General features: G+C 42.5%; 1 protein-coding gene and 1 non-coding gene across 3 annotated transcripts in view; both read right to left on the reverse strand.

Annotated features, from left to right (window-relative positions):
• The window catches only part of RASSF3 (Ras association domain family member 3), a 188,484-nt gene that overhangs the window by 57,482 nt on the left and 111,566 nt on the right, over positions 1–19,436 (reverse strand). The gene's annotated exons all lie outside the window — the stretch shown is intronic.
• MIR548C (microRNA mir-548c) lies at positions 17,441–17,536 on the reverse strand. Its single transcript, NR_035881.1, has one exon. It is a non-coding gene; the product is annotated as a microRNA mir-548c (primary transcript).

A 19,436-nucleotide genomic window follows, 5' to 3' on the forward strand; every position in this document is an offset into this window, starting at 1 on the left:
ATTAAATCTGCATAAATGCAGTTTACCTTTAATTTCTTCATCATAGAATGTCAAGGAGATCTTTCATGTTGCATTTCCTCAAAACATCTCTGCAATATAACGACACATCACAGACCTTGTGGCCAAGATCCACCAGAAGTGGCTCTCTTATTGATTCCTCCCAGTAGGTAGTAAGTGTTTGGAGAAGCAACTATACCATAATAGGAAAATTGTTTTAGAGCCTTATTGAAGAATGCAGTTACATAAAATTTCTAAAAACAATGTGAAAAAAATATGAAGGAACCAATATTATCAGCCTAAAGCCAGTCCAACAGGTATCTTGGAAACCACAAACTACACCTGGGCAACTTGAGCAGGAAGAATACGATAAGAAAACAGAACCTTCTTTCACCCAAAGGGAGCATTCCAGGTGACTTCAAAAAGACCTTGTCATGATTTATGCCATTCTTCGTAATTAAGGCACCTGATCCTTTCTACTTGATCACTTTGAGACATGATGGTTTAAAAAGAGTTTCAAATAAATTATAGAAATTTTAAAGGCCACACAAAAATGTTATCACCTGTTCAAAAGTCTCCCCTGCCCAACTAAGCCACATTCACTGTAAGTCAAATTACAGGTGGGCACAGATATACAAAAAAAAAAAAAAAAATACAGTTTAGGAATTTCTTTTTTACAGAGTCTCTCATTGTGGTCCTAGGTATTACTATGCAGCCAGTATTATTATTTATTATTTAAATTAGATGGAACTTTACATAAGTCACAAGTTATGAACCATTAACACAGTAAATATTTCCTATTGTGTATATTCCATTTACCCCCTAAACCACAAGTATGCAAAGCGCCATTACAGCTTCAAAAAAAATCAGCATACAGGTTTAAAAAAATAATTTCTTAATCCTCAGAGCTTCCCATCTCAAAGAGAGAACTGAAGAATCTGCGTATGGCAGTAGCCTATGAACATGAAGACACAGCCCCTTCCCTATGACTAAGCAGTTCCAGGCCTTGGATTATAACTACACAATGTCTCTCACACATGCAAAAGGAGATCCATAAAGATGTTTATTGCAGTATCATTCATAATAGAGAAAAATGGGAGGAAAGAACAATTAAATGTCCATCAACAGTAAAATGGGCACACTATGGCGTGTTCAGCAGCTCAGAAGAAGGAACTAGAACAAAAGTCAATCTCAAAATCAAGGTTCAACAACAGAAACAACCTACAGAAGAAAACACACAATATGACACCACACATCCTTAATAAAAGTATAAAGTAGATGGATGGCAATGATCAAAATGAACTGGGGGAAACGACAGGGAAAAGAACAAATGGGGCCAGCAATTGAGACCCAAGGGCTTCAACTATGATGCAATGTTTTCTTTTAAACTGGATGGTGACTAAAAGGTATTCATATTACTTTTTTTTTTTTTTTTTTTTGAGACGGAGTCTCACTCTGTCGCCCAGGCTGTAGTGCAGTGGCGCGATCTCGGCTCACCGCAAGCTCCGCCTCCTGGGTTCACACCATTCTCCTGCCTCAGCCTCCCGAGTAGCTGGGACTACAAGTGCCCGCCACCACGCCCGGCTAATTGTTTGTATTTTTAGTAGAGACGGGGTTTCACCGTATTAGCCAAGATGGTCTCGATCTCCTGACCTTGTGATCCGCCCGCCTCGGCCTCCCGAAGTGCTGGGATTACAGGCATGAGCCACGGCGCCCGGCCCATACTACTTTTATAGAATTACCGTATGCCTGAATTACTTTAATAGTAAAAAGAATCCTTTCCTAGCATTTGACCTACTTCAATAAATTAATATTTATAACATAATAGTTCAAAAATAATTCCTTTCTATTATAATCTTGCATTCTTCAGTAGAGATATATGATAACTAGGCCGGGGGCGTAGGCTCATGCCTATAATCCCAACACTTTGGGCGGCTGAGGTGGGCAGATCACGAGGTCAAGAGATGGAGACCATCCTGGCCAACATGGTGAAACTTCATCTCTACTAAAAATACAAAAATTAGCTGGGCGTGGTGGCACATGCCTGTAATCCCAGCTACTCCGGAGGCTGAGGCAGGAGAATCACTTGAACCCAGGAGGCGGAGGTTGCAGTCAGCCGAGATTGTGACACTGCACTCCAGCCTGGCGACAGAGCAAGACTCTGTCTTTAAAAAAAAAAAAAAAAAATCTGATAACTATAGAAAAAGGGCACAAAGCAACGTCCTAATTTTAGAACCAGCCCAGTCACATATACACACTTTGGAGTGTTTCTAGAAAGGAACTACTCAAGGGGCTGGGCATGGTGGCTCATGTCTGTAATCCCAGCACTTTGGGAGGCTGAGGTGGGTGGATCGCTTGAGGCCAGCAGCTCAAGACCAGCCTGGCCAACAAGGTGAAACCCTGTCTCCACTAAAAATATAAAAACTAGCCAGGCATGGTGGCACACGCCTGCCATCCCAGCCACTCGGGAGGCTGAGGCATGAGAATTGCTGGAACCCAGCAGTCAGAGGTTGCAGTGAGCCGAGATCACGCCACTGCACTCCAGCCTGGGCCTGGGCAACAGAGCAAGAATCTGTCTCAAAAAAAAAAAAAAGAAAGAAACTACTCATACTACCCACCTATCTCTGGAGACAATCCCTAGAAGTCTATAAAACTATATGCTTTTGAGACAATCTAAACTTTTCAAACACACACCAATGCTTTTTCTACAGAAAAATAAAAGACACCCACTCAGTCAGTTTGAACTTCTATCATTTCAAAACCCAAATCCAAGCTTCTCCTACCTTCAGGAGGTATGCCCTTTTCTATTCAGCCCCCAAGGCGCCTGCTGCTCAACAACAGTTGCACAAAAGAATAAATCAAGGTATCACTGTGGGCCTCCTTAAATGTATTTATTTTAACCTCTTCTGGATTGCTCTATACTCATTTACACAGCTGTTACTGTTTGCAAATTGCATCATATTATATTGGTCTCCCCATATAAACTTAGGAATATATGTAGGGAGGAAGCAAGACTCTCACGGAATAACCTAACTGTATCTAGTACAAAGTTCTGTGCATTGTCCATACTCAATAATACTGCAAGCATGTAAGGAATCCCAGTGTGCCAGTAAGGGTGTGTGTAACTTACTTTTTTTTTTTCTTTTTTTTTTTTTTGAGACGGAGTTTTGCTGTTGTTGCCCAAGCTGGAGTGCAATGGCGCGATTTCGCTCACTGCAACCTCCACCTCCCAGGTTCAAATGATTCTCCTGCCTCACCCTCCCAAGTGGCTGGGATTACAGGCATGCACCACCATGCCCGGCTAATTTTGTATTTTTAGTAGAGACAGGGGTTTCGCCATGTTGGCCAGGATGGTTTCGAACCCCTGACCTCAGGTGATCCACCCACCTCGGCCTCCCAAAGTACTGGGATTACAGGCGTGAGCCACCGCGCCCGGCTACTTTAATTTTTGGAACTCACCCAGGTCCTTTACATTTTCTTTGTGATCTGAGAGGAAAACAAGCATGCAGCAATATACAACCACTTTCTAGAACTCCTTCCTTACCACTCCCTGAAACAAATTTCCGAAGCCTACTAATAACAGACTGCTTTTTAAATTATAATAAACTGGCCAGGTGCAGTGGCTCATGCCTGTAATCCCAGCACTTTGGGAGGCCAAGGTGGACAGATAGCCTGAGGTCGGGAATCCAAGACCAGCCTGGCAACATGGCAAAACCCTGTCTCTAATAAAAATATAAAAATTAGCCAGGCATGGTGGTGCATGCTTGCAATGGGAGCCTTGGGAGGCTGAGCGGGGAGGATTGCTTGAACCTGGCAAGCAGGGGTTGAAGTGAGCAGAGATCGCACCACTGCACTCTAACCTGGGCAACAGAGTGAGACTCCATATCAGAAAAAAAAAAAAACCGTAAGTTATAATAAACCCACAGAAACCCCCAACTTCTTTGGAATTGTGAGCCACTCTCATTACAATCATTATCATTTCCACCCATATTGTACATGCATATTTTTAAATAACAATGAATGTAATCAGTATGTTCATAAGAAATATAGTTTCGGAATTTCAGGGTAACACTTGACATAAAAAAGAGATACTGCCTATTTTCATAATCTGGTTCCCATCCCCCTCTCTATCCTCACCTTCTACTATTTGACTTCAATCTAGTCCGTCTAGGCTTACTTTAACCATAACCTTTTAATGTCCCTTCCCATTGTCCCTTGACCCTCACAGCCCAGGCTCCACACACATGCACAAAGTCCTCATCCCCTCATGTTCAATAACACAACAGTCACCCTAACTAGGTTGCAGCTTCCCCTCTTCTTACCACTTTTTAAAAGCCTGTGCTCTCGCACCAGACCACCCAGTTTCTAATGTTGGTTAATCTAATTACCAGCTACTATTTAACCTCTCTGTGCCTCTTCTAATAACTGTACCACATCACAGAGTTGGTGTGAGAATGAGATGAATCAGTATGGGTAAAAGGTATTGCAAGTGTACCATAAATGTGAGCCATCCTTATCAACAGCAGCGTGCTCTTCACTGCCCTTACACAGACATTGACAGTAGTCATTAAATGGCTCTTAATGACTTTCCACTAGCCCATGTGCTAGAAGGCAGAGCTACTAGCTTACTCCTCTTTGAATTCCCAGAGAAAACCACAGCAATGGGTATTAGACAGGCACGTAATAAATGTGTGATACTATAAAACAGGAATACAGATACGAGGGGTCATCAAAAATTTCAAGGAAAATGAATATTATGAAAAAACTATGGCCAGGCATGGTGGCTCATGCCTGTAATCCCAGCATTTTGGGAGGCTGAAGCAGATGGATTGCTTGAACTCAGGAGCTTGAGACCAGCCTTGGAAACATGTCAAAACCCTATCTCTCCAAAAAATACAAAAATTAGCCAGGTGTAGTGGTATGTACCTGTAGTCCTAGCTACTCAGGAGGCTGAGGTGGGAAAAGGGTGACAGAGGTTGCAGTGAGCCAAGACTGCACCACTGTATTTCAGCCTGGATGACAGAGATAGACCTTGTCTCAAAAAAAAAAAAAAAAAGAAAAGAAAAGAAAAGAAAAAGAAGAAACTATGCATGGATTTGAAAAATTTTTTGCACCAAAATAAACTTGTACTAACTTGTCATAACATGTCTGAGCAAAACCTAGTTTGAGGCACTAAGAAGGATAAACATCAGTTTGAAAAGAGCCCCTATCAGAGCAACATAAATTCATAAATTCTGCTAATTTTTTTTTTTTTTTTTTTTTTTTTTTTTTATGAGATGGTGTCTTGCTGTGTCGTGCAGGCTGGAGTGCAATGGTGCCATCTCGGTTCACTGCAACCTTTGCCTGCCAAATTCAAGCGATTCTCATGCTTCAGCCTCCGGAGTAGCCGAGAATACAGGTGCCTGTCACCACGCAGGGCTAGAATTCTGCTAAAATTGAAGCAAAAACAAACATCAAATTTATGGTGAAGCTTGGGCAGAATGGTGAAATCACTGTTGCTTTTTGAAAAGTTTATGGGGACAATGCCCCCCAAAAATCAGCAGTTTTCAAGTGGATAACCCTTCAAGAAGTGCCGGGTACAGTGGCTCACACATGTAATCCCAGTTGGGAGGCTGAGGAGGATCACTTGAGCTCAGGAGTTCAAGACCAGCCTGGATAACATAGTAAGAACTCATTTCTATGAAAAAATGAATTTTTTTTTTCAAAGTAGGAAAAAAAAAGGACAAGACGATGTTGAAGATAAAGCTCACAGCAGCAGACCCTCTGTGTCAATTTGCAAGAAAAAGGTTAACCTTGTTCATCTCCTAGTTTAAGAGGACTAATGATTAACAGCAGAAACAATAGCCAACACCATAGACATCTCAACTAGTTCAGTTCACACAATTCTTGTTTGTTTGCTTGATACAGGGTCTGGCTGTCACCCAGGCTGGAGTGCAGTGACTCATACTGGCTCACTGCAAACTCTGCCTCCCAGGCTCAAGCCATCTTCCCACCTCAGCCTCCCCAGTAGCTGGGACTACAGGCACATGTCACCATGCCCAGCTAATTTTTGTATTTTTTGTAGAGATACAGTTTTGCCACATTGTCCAGGGTGGTCTCAAACTCCTGAGCTCAAGCAATCCTCCCACCTCAGCCTCCCAAAGTGCTGACTACAGGCATGAGCCACCCCACTTGGTCCATATTTCTATCAGCATTTTGGTCAAATTTAATCAGTCTCTAAGAAGTTCCAAAACTTTCCCTTGTCTTCCTGTGTTCTTCTGACCCCTCCAAACTCTTCTAATCTCTGCCTATTACCCAGTTCCAAAGCCAGTTCCACATTTTCAGGTATCTTTATTGCGATGCCCCTCTCCTGGTACCAATTTTCTGTGTTTGTCTTTTCTTCATTGCTATAAAGGAGTATCTGAGGCTAGGTAATTTATAAAGAAAAGAGGTTTATTTTGGCTCACAGTTCTATCGGCTGCGCAGGAAACATGGCACCAGCATCTGCTCCTGGTGAGGACCTCAGGAGGCTTCCAATCATGTTGAAAGGAAAAGGGGAAGCAGGTGTGTCACATGTCAGGAGAGGGAACAAGAGAGAGAGGAGGAGGTGCCAGGCTCTTTTTAAACAACCAGCTCTCACATGAACAGAGTAAGAACTCACATATCACCAAGGAGGTGGTACTAAGCCATTCATGAGGGATCCATCCCCATAATCCAATACCTCCCACTAGGCCCCAACTCCAACATTGTGGATCACGTTTCAACATAAGATTTGAAGGCAACACACATCCAAACCGTATCAGTATCCACTGGTGTCAAAACCAGAGAATAATTAATGCAATGTCACCACACTCAAAACATATGTTTCATCTTCAAAGACTTTTCAAAAACATAACCAGCTAGTCCCTGTCAGTCCTCTGAAGTCTCTTATCAAAAGGAATAAACAAAATGATTGAAGAAACAGATTTTAACCTGATAGGAAAAAAAACAAATAGAGCCAGATCAAGATAACAGCATTTCTATTGAAACTGCTTAGATTTATTTTCTAGCTTATTCTAGATGTGCTAATTTTGAGCTATTTGTGGAGCACCACCACATTCTGGTCTTCAAAGACTTTTTTTCTAAGAAAGTTAAAAATACACTCAAATGGTCTGTGAAGTTTACTCTTCCAGTCCATATCCACATCAAGATTTATTTTTCTCTTGTTATTTCAAATAAATCTCAACCACTTCCAATTCAAGGATGATGATCTCATGCTTCCATGAGATCTGAGGTCTGTCCTGAGCTTCAGACCCCTAATTCTGGCTTCAGCTGGATGCTACACAAATGTTGCGTATAGGCCCTAAAACCGAGTTGTTCCCCTACCTCACTAAACCTGTTCCTCTTCCTCCCATGCTCCCCGTTCCACAGTGGCATGGCCATCCTCCCACCCAGCCACCTTCCATACCTCCTTCTTTTCTCTCGTCTCCTTCCTTGCCTCCCCTCACCCTGGTCGATCAGGTGCCAAAGTGACAACTCAACTTCTGGAGTCCTTCTCTCTCCCACTGCAACTATCCTATTTCTAGCCCTAATTACCTTCACCCAGGTTACCGCAATCACCTTCCAAACAATATCCCTACCTCTCTTGCCCTCTAAACTCTGCTGTCAGTTTTCAAATCATAGGTCTGACCACTTTATTTCTCCCTAAGTGGCTCCTCCTTACTCACAAAATATTCAATCTTCAGGCTGGCAAGCACGGCCTTTCAGAGCCTGCCAACGCTCCCTCCTTTCCAGCTTAGTTTTTCACCACACCTTTGGCGTGGCAACCTTTGCTGCAGCCATACCACCAGTTGGTCCCAAATACCCCAGCACTCCCCTCTTCTGGCCCGGTGCCTGCCTGTGTGGGCTTCTCTTCATGCACCACTCCCACATGTGCATACCCACCTCCTCCATCAATATCCACCTGCCACCAACTGAAAGGCCTAGTCACCTCCTCTTGTATTATATACACATTTCTAGATTGAACTTCTCCTCCACTCAACCATGGGAGAGACATCTTCTTTCTAAGCAGCCTTCTACTTAGAATCCAAATATCATCCTTTCCAGTGCGAAGGTAGGCATCTCTTTCAATGATCCTCACTCCCCTGACACTCAGTCTTCTTTCCATTCAAGTCCTCTCATCTAAAAATAAATAAAAAACAGGCCGGGTATGGTGGCTCTCCCCTGTAATCCCAGCATTTTGGGAGGCCGAGGTGGGCGGATAACCTGAGGTCAGGAGGTTGAGACGAGACCAGCCTGGCCAACATGGCAAAACTCCATCTCTACTAAAAATACAAAAATTAACTGGGTGTGGTAGCAGGCGCCTGTAATCCCAGCTACTTGGGAGGCTGAGGCAGGAGAATCTTGAACCCGGGAGACAGAGGTTGCAGTGAGCAGAGATTGCACCACTGCACTCCAGCCTGGGCGACAGAGCAAGACTATGTCTCAAAATACATACATACATACATACATACATACATACATACATACATTACATACGATGACAACACCCTTACCACTTCCCTCGCCCTTGTGGGCTCCTCATTTTACTACACCATCCTCTCCTTGCCAGACAAGCCTCACGGAAGAGCACCTCCACTCACTCTCCTGCTTCCTCTGCAAATTCACTCACCACCCACTGCAGTGTGACTGTGCGCCTCCAGTTCACTGGAGTGGCTCTCCTCAAGGTCTCCAGAGACTGCCACACAGTTCCACCCCAGGCCTTCTTGGCTTTTCTGCAGCACTTGTCCCATGGCCAAGCCCTTGTTCTTGAGGTGGTCCCAACCTCCGATCCCAGGACAACCACCCTTTTCTTTTTCTCCAGCTTCTCTGACCACTCCTTGGTTCCTCCATGGACATGCCCTTCTCTGCCCACTTCTTACCTGCTGTGCCCCCATGCTTCTGTGGTATCCTCCATGCTTCTGTCTAAAGACACCTTTTTTGCTTTACACACATAGTTCATCTAAGCCCATGACTTCAACAAATCCTGAAGCTCTCTCTGCAGACCAGGTCTACCTTCTTGATAAGAAACTCCAGAAACTTTGATAGCCCACAGACATCTCAAAACACACATGCCCAGATTTACTCACTCAAAATTTATTGACTGCCTGGTGTATGCCATATATTGATTGCCTGAATGTGTCTTCCCTCCTAAACCTGATCTTTCTTCTTACTTGATTTCTTGGTGAGTGGCTGCTTGCTAGCACCATCTTCCAAGGCTCCCAAACCAGAAACCTACAACTCTTCCTTGACTCCTCTTTCTCACCACCTCTCTGCCCACATTCAGTGTTACTAATGCCTCCCAATTAACCAGTATCTCCAACCCAGCCCCTCCTCTACTTCATCCCCACATTCATGCCTTCATTCCATTTTAATAACTAAACATCTACTGAGAACTAGCTATAACTTACTCCTGAGTAGGCATATGATCACATGTCCTGGGAGTAAAAAGAACAGTTCAGGATTTCTAAGCACCCTTTTTTTTAATTTCGTTTTGTTTTTGAGATAGGGTCTGTCTCTGTCATTCAGGCTACAGTGCAGTGGTGTGACCATAGCTCACTGCAGCCTCAAACTGCTAAGCCCAAGCAAACCTCTTGCCTCAGCCTCCCAAATAGCCGGGACTACAGGCACAAACCACCATATTTGGATAATTTCTCTTTTTTCAGTAAAGACAATGTCTCGCTCTGTTGCCCAGTCTGGTCTCAAACTCCTGGGCTTAAACAATCCTCCTGCCTCAGCCTCCCAAAGTGCTGGGATTACAGGCATGACCCACCATGGCCTGGCTAATTTTTAACTTTATATCTCTTTTTTGGATGACAAAAATTATACATATGGCAGCCCACATTTTCCCTTTTGATGAATGAAAAATCTTAAAATCAATGAGTGCTTACATGAGTGGAATGCCTATGTGTAAATTCAGAGGTACTTCAAATATTTCATAACTGAAACATTTAGGATCTGGGAATTTGGTGCTGTTATTTGCCACAAAATGCAAACAACCTTTTAGTTCACATAAACCATTTTTCTTTCTTGTTCTTTTTTTTTTTTTGAGATGGAGTCTTGCTCTGTCACCCAGGCTGGAGTAGTGGCACGATCTCAGCTCACTGCAACCTCCACCTCCCAGGTTCAAGTGATTCTCCTGCCTCAGCCACCCGAGTAGCTGGGATTACAGGTGCACACACCATGCCCAGCTAATTTTTGTATTTTTAGTAGAGATGGGGTTTCATCACGTTGGCCAGGCTGGTCTCAAACTCCTGACCTCAGGTGATCCACCCACCTCGGCCTCCCAAAGTGCTGGGATTACAGGCATGAGCCACCGCGCCTGGTCCACATAAACCATTTTTATACAACACTCATTTTCATAGGCCAACTTTTCCAATTAAAACAAACATAATATGTGAGCAGCTACCAAAATCAGCTATTTCTTCATATTATCACATTACATATAAAAATCCACCACAGAATTTCAGGAATACTAGGATCTGTTTAATGAAAAGGGCAGGAGTTGCTAGAAAAATAATTTTTTATGATTTTCATAACAAATCAAAAGGTTGTATAATTATGCATTTAAGTATAGTCCTTCTAGCTGGAAGAATAGCAGGGGGACGGGCGCAGTGGCTCATGCCTATAATCCCAGCACTTTGGGAGGTCAAGGCAGACAGATGGCTTGAGCCCAGGAGTTTGAGACCAGCCTGGGCAATGCTGTGAAACCCCATCTCTACAAAAAAAAAATACGAAAAATTAGCTGGATGTGGTGGCAAGTACCTGTAGTCCTAGCTACTCGGGAGGCTGAGGTGGGAGGATTGCTTGAACCCATAGGCAGAGGTTGCAGTGAGCCAAAGTCACGCCACTGTACTCCAGCCTGGACGACAGAGTGAGACCTTGTCTTAAAAAAAAAAAAAGAAAATTAGCCGGGTGTGGTGGTCTGCACCTGTGATCCCAGCTACTAAGGAGGCTGAACTGGAACGATCACTTGAGCCTGGGAGGTGAAGGCTGTGGTGAGCTGTGTTCACGCCACTGCACTCCAGCCTGGGTGACAAAGCAAGACCCTGTCTCAAAAAAATAATAATAATAAAATAAAATAAAAAGTAGACAACTGACTCTGGCATTTTATAATAGGATTTAACTTGCTGAAAGTTTCCTAGGAATATTTACCTCTATGTGTAGGCTGGAATAAAGGAGACACTTGAAGCAAGTAAAAGAAATTAATCAGGCCGGGTGTAGTGGCTCACACCTGTAATCCCAGCACTTTGGGAGGCCAAGGCAGGCGGATCACCTTAGGTCACGAGTTCAAGACCAGCATGGCCAACATGGCAGAACCCCATCTTTACTAATAATACAAAAATTAGGCGAGTGTGGTGGTGCATGCCTGTAATCCCAGCTACTCGGGAGGCTGAGGCAGGCAGAATTGCTTGAACCTGGGAGGTGGAGGTTGCAGTGAGCCAAGATCGTGCCACTGCACTCCAGCCTGGGCGACAGAGCGAGACTCCATGTCAAAAAAAAGGAAAAAATTAATCTTCCAAAGGAAATGAACATACTCCTTCAATCCCAAAAAGCTACAGCAACCCTCAAGTACTGATTCTTCCAGGAAGTATAGTGGCTAAACTATCCCTTCTGTCCTACCATTCTCAGTAAGAAGATGATTCCATACATTCATCCTGTCCTGGTTTTGAGGAACGTGGAACTGCTGGTGGGCTCTTATTAAATAGTTCTTGATATTATATTTATAACTCCTGCAATATATAGAAGTTCAGAACAATCAAGTGTTCTTTTGGCTTACATGAAATCCATTCTTAGAAAAAGGAAAAGAAAGAAAGAAACTTGTTCTTGTTGGCACTAGATAGGGGATGAATCAAAGATATCACCCAGGTTCCCTTTGATTTCTTTCCCAAGACATTCCCTCTTTTGGAAAAGAAATAATTCTACATATTCTATTCATTTCTCAAACACCCATGACTCAACTCACTTGGGTTCTCCCTATCCAAGCAGATATGACCTAATATAGCTGTTTCTAAACTAATTCATTTGGCATCTCAAAACATTTGTGAAGCCCTCTCAAGTCCTATTGCTGTTACTTTCCCTCCAATCAGTAATTCTGCTCCAGAATAAACTAACCATTTGCCACACAGCTGGACAGGGCCTTTGAGGAAGAAACTGAAGCCAAAAATGGTTAAGTAACTCTCCCAAAGTTATCTCTGCTATTTAATAAAGGACCAGTCCTAGGAGCTAGATCTCCATACCCCTGGCCCAATGTACTTTTCACCTAAATGTCCTATTTCCACATGAATACATAAGCTATTACTGTTGTTTTATTATTACTCCCTCTGAAACCAAAGAAACTCATTTTAGTGCCTTTGCCCAACTTTTCCTTGATTATAATTCTGACACAAGTCTGATCAGATGAAAACCAGGTGGTCAATTAACAAATATAATTGGGACTCCCTCTGTCCTCTGTGCCAGGCACCAAGATAGCACTGAAAATATCATGGTGAAAACTAGAGATGTGGTCTGCCCTTGTGAAGCTCATAGGCAGGATAATCTGGAAGGCTTAAAGCTAAATTAACTCAAGTTCCCTGATGCATCCAACAGTAAGCTAAAATGTCATCTTCCCCCAAATCACCAGTGCTTCATAAACACAATCATCAATTCATAAAGCAATTTAAAGTTCATGCTTAGCTATCAATTGTTCAAGTCCCCAAACACAAATCACGACTTTGCAGATAAAAACAGACAGAGAAGAGATGGAGAATAAATTCATTTTCAAAAACTGTTTATCAAGTGTCAATACTACAGTCGACTGAGAATGTGTCATTAATTTACATCAGACAAGATTAAAAGTAAGAGAAAACCATTTTTTAGTAGTCTCTAAACACACCTGTGATTGCTACCACACTTACAATTATGTAATAATCTATAATCTAGGAATACATTCCACATACATTATCTGATTTAACCCCTCTATAATGTTTTAAAGATCAAGAAACTGTTACTCAAGGAACTTAAGTAAGGAACCTGCTCAAGCTCCCAGAGCTAGTAAATAACAGATCCAAAATTAAAATAGTCTCCCAATTCTGGATCCCCAAACCTTTCTACTGAACATACTGCCTTCATAAAATCTCCTACCAAATTATTTTAATTAAGAATGCTGGATGAGCATGGTGGCATACACCTGTAATCCTAACACTTTGGGAGGCCAAGGCAGGAGGATCACTTGAGCCCAGGAGTTCCAGACCAGCCTGGGCAACACAGCAAGACCCCATTTCTACAAAAACATTTTTTAAAATTAGCCAGGCATGGTAGAATGCACCTCTAGTCCCAGCTACTCAGGAGGTTGAGGTGGGAGGATCACTTGAGTCCAGGAGTTCAAGGCTAGCTACAGTGAGGCATGATCCCACCACTGCACTCCAGCCTGGGTGACACAGCGAGACCCTGTCTCAAAAACAAAAAATAAAATAAAACAATTCTAATACCATTAGAAATACTGTTAATCTTTTTCTTTTTTTTCTTTTTTTTCTTTTTTTTGAGACAAGAGTCTCACTCTGTTGCCCAGGCTGGAGTGCAGTGATATGATGTCGGCTCACTGCAACCTCCGCCTCCTAAGTTCAAGCAAGCACATCAGGCTAATTTTTGTATTTTTAGTAAAGACAGGGTTTCACCATGTTGGCCCAGGTTGGTCTCAAACTCCTGACCTCAAGTGATCTGCCCGCCTCGGCCTCCCAAAGTGTTGGGATTACAGGCGTGAGCCACCACACCCGGCAGAAATAAGTTAATCTTTATTAAACATGTACTTATATGCCAGGTATAGTTCCAAGCCCTTTATATGAATTAACTTGTTAATAATAACATTTATACAAAAATATATCAATAACACTACAGCTCAGCCAATTAAAAATTTTAAAGGCTATTAAAAATCTTCACAGTGGCATCTGGAATTATTACAAAGCCAGTTTCCAACAACCAATTCATTGTGAGAAACATACAACCAAAGGAAGGGGAGGTTGGGGGTGGAAAGATAATATGAAAACTCAGAAGGCGCATCCGGCCTGTAGGACTAGGAAGAGGTTTCCCACCGGGTTCCAAGACTCATACTAATTTTACTGAGTACAAACGAACTCTGAAGAGTCGGCCAAGCAGATCACATGACTCATTGAGCTTTAATGCCTGCACTGGAGCATAAGCAGGCCTATTTCCTAAATGTGGAAGCATCCAGTATCGCTGAAACCCTCAGAGCCGAGACAGTCACTCTGCGGAGAGAGAACAGAGGGCTGGGAACCCAGCCACGGCCAGGGAACTGGACTCTAAGGACAGCAGCAGAGTCTGCCTTTGCAGCACGTTATACAGTTTGCACGTATTACCTTATTTGATTTGATCTCATGAAAACCAGAAAGACGACAGTGACTAAGTTCCTAAACCATGAGCACAAGACTTTCTGGAGGAAAAAGGAAAGCCCCAGGAAGAAGCGGAATTTGTCACCGGGTCAAGCGAGCTGCCCTGAGCAAAACTAACCAGGATCCCGTGATCAGAGGCAGATAAGAGAGAAAGAGGACGTTTAAAAAAAAAAAAAAAGTGTACAATGTGTTAACTTATACATAAACTCTTGGGCAAACAAAACCACACTTTCATATGTCTAATCATTCTCTTTCAACTGGAGTGGCTTGCTTTAAAGGAAAAAGAAGTTGGGAAAGACTTCTGATTAGGTGCCCCCAGGCTTGGTCAGCAGGCAACAGCTCCATTCCAAAAACAAAGGCACCACAGTGATATGGTATGCAGCTAAAAAATAATAATAATAATAATAATAAATTAATCCTCCAGGAATGACTGGAGCTCCTTCCTGATCAATTACATTGAGATTCCCAATTCATTTTGGTCAATAAAGCCAATGAGACAGACCTAATTCCCAATTTCCTGCCATTTTTCGCTCTTTGGCTGGACTATTAGTTCCCTTCAAATCTCTCAACCACTGTCAGTTCTCCATATGGTCTACTACCCTCAAATGAAAAGGGGCATATAATCACATGTAGGAGGATCTTTTAAAAATAACTATTGCTGGCCAGGCGAGGTGGCTCACGCCTGTAATCCCAGCACTTTGGGAGGCCGAGGCGGGCAGATCACGAAGTCAGGAGATCGAGACCATCCTGGCTAACACAGTCAAACCCCATCTCTACTAAAAATACAAAAAAAAAAAAAAAAAATTACCCGGGGGTGGTGGCAGGCGCCTGTAGTTCCAGCTACTCGGGATGCTGAGGCAGGAGAATGGCATAACCCAGGAGGCAGAGCTTGCAGTGAGCCTAGATCGCACCACTGCACTCCAGCCTGGGCGACAGAGCAAGACTCCGTCTCAAGAAATAATAACTATTGCTAACATTTATTAATGCTTATGAACTTCCAGGCATCCTACTAGTTTACACATGAGGAAACTGAGGCTCAAAGAGGTACAACGATTTGCCAGGCGTGATGGCCCATACCTGTAATACCAGCGCTTTGGGAGGCCAAGGCAGGAGGATCACTTGAGCCCAGGAGTTCAAGACCAATCTGAGCAACATAGTGAGACCCTGTCTCTTAAAAATGTAAAAAATAAAAATAAATTAAAAAAACAAAGAGGTACAATGACTTGCTCAAGATAATACAGCTAGCACTGATTTAAACACAGGGTGCCCTACATAGCTGCTTGCAATTAATCAATTAAGAACACACACCCTTTTAGCCTATAGTTCTCCCTCTTTTTCATTACTGAGTTTTAAGCCCTCACCTCAAACAAGCAAGATGCATTGTAATGTTAATTTTAAAACTGTAACAGAGCTTCCTCCTTTAGGAATGGATTGTAAGTGGATTTACACTTACACCTAGCTTACACTTACACTTACACTTACAACGGTGCTAGGTTTGCCTTTATGAAACGTACTCGTTCCGCTACACAATAAGCCCAAATTCTCTTCCCCCAAATTTCACAAATACTAATTTGGATACAGAGACCATCAACATGACAGCCAAGGATCAAACCCCTGCATGGCAGCAGCACCTCATTCATGCTAATTGACAGTTTCACGTGACCAAATCTGGTCAGAGGAAAAGCAAGAAAGCAATTCTAAAACAGAAATATGGCCGGACATGGTGGCTCACCCCTGTAATCCCAACACTTTGGGAGGCAGAGGCGGGCAGATCGGTTGAGGCCACAAGTTTGAGGCCAGTCTGGCCAACACGGTGAAACTCTCTCTCTACTAAAAAAATAAAAATAAAAATTAGCCAGGCATGGTGGCGGGTGCTGGCAATCCCAGCTACTCGGGAAGCTGAGGCATGAGAATTTCTTGAACCTGGGAAGCAGAAGCTGCAGTGAGCCGAGATCGTGCCACTGCACTCCAGCCTGGGTGACAGAGTGAGACTCCATCTCAAAAAAATAAAAGAAAATAAAATTCTGAAATATCTGAAAGGGCTGTACCTTCCACCTAAAGGAACACTGGCAAGAAAAGCAATCCACAAGCCTGTCTGAACAAACAGAAACAGACCTTAAATGGACAAACGTAATATTGTTTCTTTATACCATCTACATAATATTTACATTTTCCCATAGCTGGGAAATTACTCACTACAGTCAAGTACCCCTAAATTTACCTCTGGCACGTCATGAAACCTGCATCTGCTTAAGGCCTAAATGGATAAACGTGCTAGTTAAATTTCTCATCTCAGAGTTCCTCTGAAATTAAAGTCCAATAAAATCAACTGAATTTTAATTCCCTTGGAATGCTCTGTTAACTGTAAAACACTAAGAAATGCTAAAGTTAATTTTGATACTGGTACTTTTCCTCCTACGTGATATATTTAACTATGTTGTTTTCTATTTTCATTTAAAAAAATTTTGCTCCTATGACTTTGCTGGCAAAATATCAAAAAAGATTCCTCGAAACAAGCATTTGTAGAAAATTTTCACAGTGGCCGGGCGCGGTGGCTCATGCTTGTAATCTCAGCACTCAGGGAGGCCGAGGCAGGCGGATCACCTGAGGTCAGGGGTTCGAGACCAGCCTGACCAACATGGTGAAACCCCGTCTCTACTAAAAATACAAAAATTAGCTGGGCATGGTGGTATGCGCCTGTATTCCCAGCTACTGGGGAGGCTGAGACTGAAGAATCACTTGAACTCAGGAGATGGAGGTTGCAGTGAGCCAAGATCGTGCCACTGTACTACAGCCTGGGCAACAGAGCAAGACTCCATCTCAAAAAAAAAAAGAAAGAAAAAAGAAAATTTTCACAGTAAGCTTGTTTGAATTAAGAAATTGGGGATTAAGGAGGGCTCATAATCTATCAATCATAAAGTCAGAAGTAACTCTTCACATCTTTTTAAAAGATTCACTTGATAAAAAGATTCTGAAAGAAGAAAAAATTTAAAGTAGGAGTTAATCAGAATAAAAGAGATTAAGCAACAATTTTCTACTTAGGCTTCAACAAGCCTGAAAGTATTAAGTTGGTGCAAAAGTAATTGAGATTTTTGCTACTGAAAGTAATGGCAAAAACCGCAATTACTTTTGCACCAACCTAATAGATGCCAATGCCGATTCCTTTCTCATCGCAATTTTTCAACAAAAGACAGTAAGCCTATAAGTAAACAGTATAAATTATCTTTGGTGGTAAGGTTTCCAGCAGTTTGTCCTACCATCCTTTTTTCAATACCGAGTATACTTACAAAATAAGTTAGGACTGGCCAGGCACGGTGGCTCACACCTGTAATCCCAACACTTTGGGAGGCCGAGGCAGGCGGATAACGAGCTCAGGAGTTTGACACCAGCCTGACCAACATGGTGAAACCCTGACTCTACTAAAAATACAAAAAAAAAAAAAAAATAGCTGGACATGGTGGTGCATGCCTGTAATCCCAGCTACTCAGGAGGCTGAGGCAGGAAAATAGCTTGAACCTGGGAGGCAGAGATTGCAGTGAGCCAAGATCACGCCACTGCACTCCAGCCTGGTGACAGAGCAAGACTGTCAAAAAGATAAAAATAAATAAGTTAGGTTCTTCTAAATTCTACCAGAGTGGTTGGAAAACAAGCCCTAAATTTATTGAAATTCAAAGATAAACAGGAACTTCTAGTCACCCTTTTAAAACACATGGTTAGTAGAAAACACATCACCCAACTCCCCACCTCTGAATCCCACGGGTTTATTTATGGTGATGCTTTCTTAGCAATGCCTTTCCCATGTTGTAACTACAGGAGTAATAAGTATTTTTCTGAGTTTCAGTGATGTCAGCCTGAAACACATTCTGAAGTATTTCAAAATGCCTGGGCCGGGCACGGTGGCTCACGCCTATAATCCCAGCACTTTGGGAGGCCCAGGCGGGTAGATTACCGGAGATCAGGAGTTCGAGACCATCCAGCCTGATCAATCCTGTCTCTACTAAAAATACAAAAATTAGCCGCACATAGTGGCTCATGCCCATAATCCCAGCTACTTGGGAGGATGAAGCAGGAGAATCACTTGAACCTGGGAGGCGGAGGTTGCAGTGAGCCAAGTTCACACCATTGCTCTCCAGCCTGGGCAACATGACCGAAACTCCATCTTAAAAAAATGAAAGCCTGAATATGTAATATCCTTTTGGTACAAACAGTGTAAGTCAAAAAAAACCCTGAAGTTCAGCTGACCTCAAAAAAGCAGAACCATCTACCAAGCTAAAAATGCACAGACTCAAGCAGTGCTCTCTCAAGATTTTGCCTACCTAATAGACAAATGGGCAAAGGTCATGCATGGACAATTCTCACACAAGGGAGATTTACTCAGAAGTATTTAAAAAGTATTAAATTCACAGTTAATTAAAGGAATGTGCCGGGCGCAGTGCCTCACGTCTGTAATCTCAGCACTTTGGGAGGCCGAGGTGGGTGGATCACCAGAGGTCAGGAGTTCGAGACCAGCCTGGCCAACATGGTGAAACCCATCTCTACTAAAAATACAAAAATTAGCAGGGCGTAGTGGCGGGCGCCTGTAATCCCAGCTACTTGGGAGGCTGAGGCAGGAGAATCTCTTGAACCTGGGAGGCTGAGGTTGCAGTAAGCCAAGATCGCGCCATTACACTCCAGCCTGGGTGACGAGTAAAACTCCGCCTCAAAAAATAATAATTTAAAAAATAATAATAAAGGAATGTAAATTAAATAGCAATAAGTTGCCTTTAGTTATTGAAGTTTTTTTCTCTATTTTAATGACTATATCCAATGGAAGTAAGGGTGTAATGAAACTTAAAAATAGACATAAATTGGCAATATATAACTAGAATCATAAAAAGTCACACCCTCATAATCAGTAAAATTCCATTTTTGTACAACTATCCTATAAAATTAATCCATAATGGAAAAGGTTTCATGCTCAAGGTATTTATTAGTGCTATTTACAGTAGCAAAAATTAGAAACCTCCACATTTTCCAATATTTGGGAATAATGCCAATTCAATAAAATACAATGTA

This window comes from Pan troglodytes, chromosome 10 (genome assembly GCF_028858775.2).
Source record: "Pan troglodytes isolate AG18354 chromosome 10, NHGRI_mPanTro3-v2.0_pri, whole genome shotgun sequence".
NCBI classification, from domain to species: domain Eukaryota; kingdom Metazoa; phylum Chordata; class Mammalia; order Primates; family Hominidae; genus Pan; species Pan troglodytes.